Below are 6,053 nucleotides of genomic sequence, written 5' to 3'. Positions count from 1 at the left end.
TTTTCAACATGGGCAAACCAATATACTTTTCACCAGTCTCATTCTCAAAATCAACTGGACTGTTTTGGCTGACGTTTTCAAAAAACAAAACAACAGCAACAACCGCCCCCCCCCAACCAAAAACAACAACAAAAAAACAAACACAAAAAACCAAACCAAAACAACAACAACAAAATAGAATCAGCCTGAGGCAGACACTTGGCATGAAATTTTCAGGCCAAATGGTTATATTTTGGCAAAATTATAAGCAACTGAAAATAGGTTCTTATCATGGGAAGTGCTGGGCAACCTTAACGATAGATGGTGCTACCAGCCCTGCCTATAAGAGATGGCATGAGCCAGGTCCTCAGCTGGGGTAAACTGGCATAGCTCCATTGAAGTCAATGAAGCTGACGAGCAGAGGATTTCTTGCATAAACTTTCTTTAAGCTGATTTTGCGTTTTATAGGGATATTTTCACTGGATTTTAAAATGTATGTAGTAACTGTTTGTCCCCTCTTCACTTTGGTGAGGCCCCTGGCCCTACCAGATGGGTTGGCAAAACTGCCTCCTACCAGCCCACTGGCAAAATTTAGCATCTTGATAATTGTGGACACATTTTGCTGTTTGAAGATTACACCCATGACTTGCAAGCAGTCCTAGCAACAACGCCTCGTCTTCAGATGGGCTTTTAGTGCCTGACTCCATCAGCCCAGAGTACAGCAAATCTTTGTCAATTCCCCAGCCAGGCAAAAGCCAGCTGCTGTGATTGAGAAGCTAGTTAAAGCTGAAAGCAAAGATATATAATTCCCATGGTGTCATCAGACTTCAGTTTGGGTGGGGGTTGCAGACAATGTGCACTATACAGTCTTGGGCATATTGCCCACCTACCTCTTGCATCCTGCATCTGGGAGAATTATTCCATTACATGAACAGCTGTGAACAGCACGTAAACCTGGGTTGAAGATAAAAATATTATACTGTGATTTGATAATCTCATTTCCATCATGTCTTAGATGCCCCAATGACAGAACTTCCCCTATGTCCATCCAGCATCTTTCATTGGTACTGCAAGGCAGTTAGATTTCTTTAGATGTTCTCCAGAATGTCAGTGTAATGCTCATTTTATAGATGGATATGTCAAATATTGTAATGCTCAAGTGACTTATTTTTACATGTTGGAATAAGTGACCCATAGTAATAGGTCTGCTACCCCCTTACTGATAAGCACAAGTGGACATATTTGCATATACAGGGCCCAAACCAAAAGTGATCTTGTGCAGTATGCCTAGTGGTATCCCATGGTAACATACACATTTTCTTTTTTTCTGTACTGTGATCTGATAGTGAGTACATAGGTAAGAACAATGCTATGGGCCAGATTCTGATCCCATTTGCAACAGTATACATTTGGAGCAATTCCACTGACTTCAGTGCAGTTACTCCAGGTTTGCATATGTGTAAATGAGATCAGAATCTTGCCCTAAACTTTCATGCCCAGACCTTGCAAGCTCTTCCATGCTGATCAGCTCCTACAATCTTGACTTTGATGCATGACACTGGCATAAGGATCTGCCTGGCTACATCAGCTTGCAGCACTGGGTCCTTAGTCTATATCACTGTACAGTGCTCAATTCAATGATCATATAACAAAGTATTGAAGTTATTGGCCAGATCCTCAGCTGGTGTAAATTGATACTGCTGAAGTCTGTAAAGCTATGCTGATTTATGCCATCTAAGGATCTGGCCCTAAATATTTTTCTAACAGAAAAAACCCAAAGCCATGTTTTCAAATGCTCCAACTTTGCATTACCATATTGTGCAACAGAAGAGCAACAAACATTTCTTAAAAACTATACTTTTTTTTTGTAATGGGAAATATATTTCTGTTGTAAAAACATTGGCAAAGCAACAGACTGCAGCTCTGCTGGCTGATTTCACAGCAGCTTTTTTACTGATGGGGGTGAATGGCTTAAAAGTAATGGTGCAGCTGATTCACGCCCACAAGCGAATATCCTATTCTTATTGCTCCCTGTTGTTAAGCTCACCTTTTAAGAGAGAAGCTTAGCACTCCATTTAGCAGCCCCTTACCTGCCAACAGAGCATAAATTAAATGAACTGGGGAAGTATGTGCATGCATGCACAGTGTCTGAGCCTTTTTGTTAGCGGTAGAGCAGGGACTTTGCTCCATGTTTCCTTTTTAGTCTCTGTGCTTTTGAGCAATCTGGACCTTACCACCATGAAATCAACCCTAGGCTTGATCCATGACTCAAGATGGAAGCTATCGCATTTATTCTGGCTTCCTTTAGTCACGCCACAGAAAGAAGAGAAAATAAGAAAAGGCGGGAGAAATAAGCCAAGTTGTTTCTTAGGATGGGCTACGCTAGGAATTTACATCAATATAACTATGTCTTGTCAGGAGTGTGGAAAATCTATCACCTCTCAAGGGGGTGGATTACCTAGGCCAATGGGAGAATCCCTCCCATCAGTTTAGGTAGTATTACAATAGTGCAGTTGCAGTGGTGCACTGTGCCGTGGTAGCATTTTAAGCACAGACAAGCCCTCTGAGAGACAAGGGAAGTGTAATATCTCTTATTGGACCAACTTCTGTTGGTGAGACAGACAAGCTTTTGAGCTACACAGAGCTCTTCTTCAGGTCTGGGCCCAGAGCTGAAGCTCTGTATAGCTCAAAAGCTTGTCTCTTTCGCCAGCAAAAGTTGGTCCAATAAGAGATATTACCTCAGCCCCCCTTGCCCATCTAGTATCCTGGGACCGACGCGGCTACAACAACACTGCAAACAAGTTGCTTCTGCTCAGGCAAATGTTTGAGTGTGAATAGAAACATAAAATGGCAGCAGAAAATACAGAGTCTACACTGAAGGCATACAAAAGAGATTGTGCATATGTAAGGGGGGTCTGAATGAATGCTTCCCTGACAGCTAGCTGGGAGGGGGAGAGACTTGGGTGTGTTTATGTAAATGCAGTTTGCTCCTGCTCTGTTTAGTCAGCAGATAGAGTGGTGTCAAAGTGATCAATTTTGGCTGGTGTTGGGTACAAATCACTTTAGTACTGAATGCAGGGGTAGTGAAATGTTGTTACCAAAATGTTGTAATTATTGTGGGAATACAGTGAAGCAGGACTTTGCTTAAGCTGTACCAAATGAGGGGGGTCACCTTCAGCTGAAAGGATGTTGTTAAGCCAGGGGCTCAAATGCCAGAACTCTGTGAAAGTAAGATGGGTGGGGACAGAAATCCCTAGCTAGGAGGTTCTATGGCCTTATAAAGGATCTGCCTAGACTGGTTTAACCTGTTCCTCCCCACTGTTTGACAAATAGTGCTAAATAGGTTTAATTAAGAGCCTCTTTGTTACCTTAAATGCCCAATCAGAACTGAAATCAATTGTGGTAGGACTGTATTTCTACCCTGCCTGCTAAGAGCTAAAAATTGCTGAAAGCTGAAGTTACTTGAGATGGGACAATGTTTCTGCCCAGTCTGCAGAAAATTACTAAGAGACTGATGTGCAGAGGTCACAGCAGAGAGGCAGGTAGCAGCAGAAGGTGACTGACAGTCAGCTGGTGAATGAGCGGCTGGTGCGATCAGCAGGGCTGCAGAAGAGAGATGTGACGAGTGGCCAGCAGGGTGGCTGGTGGAGAGGTGCGGTGAACAGGAGCGGCCAGCAGGATGGCTGGTGGAGAGGCGCAGCGAACAGGAGCGGGTGGCTGGCAGAAAGGGGCAGCAAGTGAGTGCCTGAGCAGTGGAGTGAGTAAGGTACATCTTTACCCCACCCTGGGGGGAAGTGAACACTGCAGATGTATCTCTGAACTCAGTGCACTGACCAAGGACAGCAACTGTGAATGAGGTGCAGGGAAGGGTCAGGCACGTGGGACTTTTGGATTGCAGGACCTAAGAACCTGAGGGGAAAAGGACACTGCCCAACCTACTTGGGGTGGGTCTTTTATTCATGGTTTATGTTTATGTACTCTGTTCACGGTGTTTTCCCAAATTAACACCCAGTTACTTCCCTCCTTTTATTAAAAGTTTCTTTTCTACACTCAGACTCTGTGCTTGCAAGTGGGGAAGTACTGCCTCCCAGAGGCAACCTGGGGTGGTGTGTAAATTTCCCAGGTTACTGGGTGGGGCTCAAGCTGGTTCTGTGTTGTATCAATGGAAAGGAACCCCTAGATATTGAACCCGGCCCTGGTTGCTGCTGGGTCCACCTGGCAGAAGGCTTACAAATAAAACCCAGGGCCAGATTCTTAATGGCTTTGTACCAGTGTTGATCTGGAGTAAACTCAATGAGTTACTCTGGATTTGCTTTGGGGCAACTGAGCTGAATGTGGCCCACAAGCTAAAATTTAAGATAATCAAAGGTGGCAAAGTAGAAGCTTGTGGTTATCCTTGGAACTATTACTGGATATAATGGAATGAAACTAAAATAAAGGCCAATGTAAATTGATTGTCTGGAATATATTTGAGAACAATTTATTGGATTGTGGAATATTTTCCAAAGGGACATGTCAGCTTCTCTTTTGCTGGAGACATTTCAAACTGTTCAAGATCTCATGTAATTCACACTTGAGACAGTTCTTCCATGTGAGATGGGACCACAGGAGATAAAAAAAGAGGTCTTTTCCCTTCCTGCTGTCTAGATTCTAGGAATGCTGGAGCTTCCAATAACCACTATAAGTGTGAAATAGTTACTGGTGGATAAGTAATAATGAGAGAAGGCAGACTGGGCACTTCTAGTCACGCTTTCTTAAATAACAAGGGGACATTTGATGAAAATGAAAGGCAACACATTTAAAACAAAGGGAAAAGATATTTTTTTAAGCCGCAATGCACAAGTAGCCTGTGGATCTCATCACAACAATATATCCTTAAGGCCAAGAGCACAGCCAAATTCAAAAAATGGACGAGAGGATCCAGAGATACAACTGTAGGGATGAAAAAACCTACCTTCACAAAAACCCCCAACCAAACAAAAAAACCAAACAGCTCTACCCCAAAATAAAAGCAAGCATCCTCAGGAGTTTTGTAAGACATATAACTCTCATGCTTCAGTGCCTAAGCCAATCTGTAACTAAAGAGACTGGTTCTCAGATGGGCAGGTTATCCCATCACTGGTTACTCAGGGTTCTTGCACCTTTCTCTGAAACATCTGGTACTGGGTATTGTTAGTGAAAGGACACTGGGTTAGATGATTTATGGGTCGGATCCAATATGGCAAGTCTAATGTTTCTAATTATCTTTATTGGATATACCCAACTAATTCATTGGATCAAGACAGTGGGTTAGGATATGGACACAAGATCAGGTTTGATCAGTTATGCTGGTGTAAATGTGGAGTAGCTACTGACTTCAGTGCATTTACAATGGCATAACTGAGATAAGAATCTAGCCCTGTGTGTAAGAAGAAGGTGTTTCAGTTCATGCAGATCTCGATAAGTGACCTGAAAGGAGAGGAGGGGAAAAAAAAAAGATAAACACTCCCTGTATTCTCTTTCAAATAAGTACATGCAGACAAACACATCTATGCAACCAATCAATGGGGGAAATGCCAGGCAACGTTACCAACACATTTTATAGTGCCCACATCCTTCCTGCTCTGCTTCAGCTTTGTAAGGAATGTAAAAAACTGGCCCGGGTGTTAAGCAAACAGTATTTTCCCCCTTTAAAATCAGGACTGCATTTCACAGGACTCTCTTGTAACAAGACAGGCATTCAAGGGAAGTGTCTTCTGCACAGTATATGCTTTGTGACAACATAAGTGTCTCAGTCGGAGAGGGGATGGATTGATTGGCTTCTAGAATGAAAATGATAAGCTCTCCTGGACAGCTTTGACATACATGGCCACTTTGCAAGGGAAGCTGTCACTGGAGACAAATGGGTCTATTTCATGTCAGGCTACTCCTTGCAGTAAGCGCTTTAAGTTGTTTGATTCTGATCATGGCTTTGCCTTTAACCTTCCTCTTCTCTTGTGAAAGTACAGCTCTAATGCAGGTTGTTTAGAGATTTGTTTTAAGCCACATCCTGCAGAATATCCCTCTTTTGTTGGATGAGGCGCATTGTACGCAAA

This window comes from Lepidochelys kempii, chromosome 4 (assembly GCF_965140265.1).
Source record: "Lepidochelys kempii isolate rLepKem1 chromosome 4, rLepKem1.hap2, whole genome shotgun sequence".
Classification (NCBI taxonomy): domain Eukaryota; kingdom Metazoa; phylum Chordata; order Testudines; family Cheloniidae; genus Lepidochelys; species Lepidochelys kempii.
Note: the sequence above shows the minus strand (reverse complement) of the source record.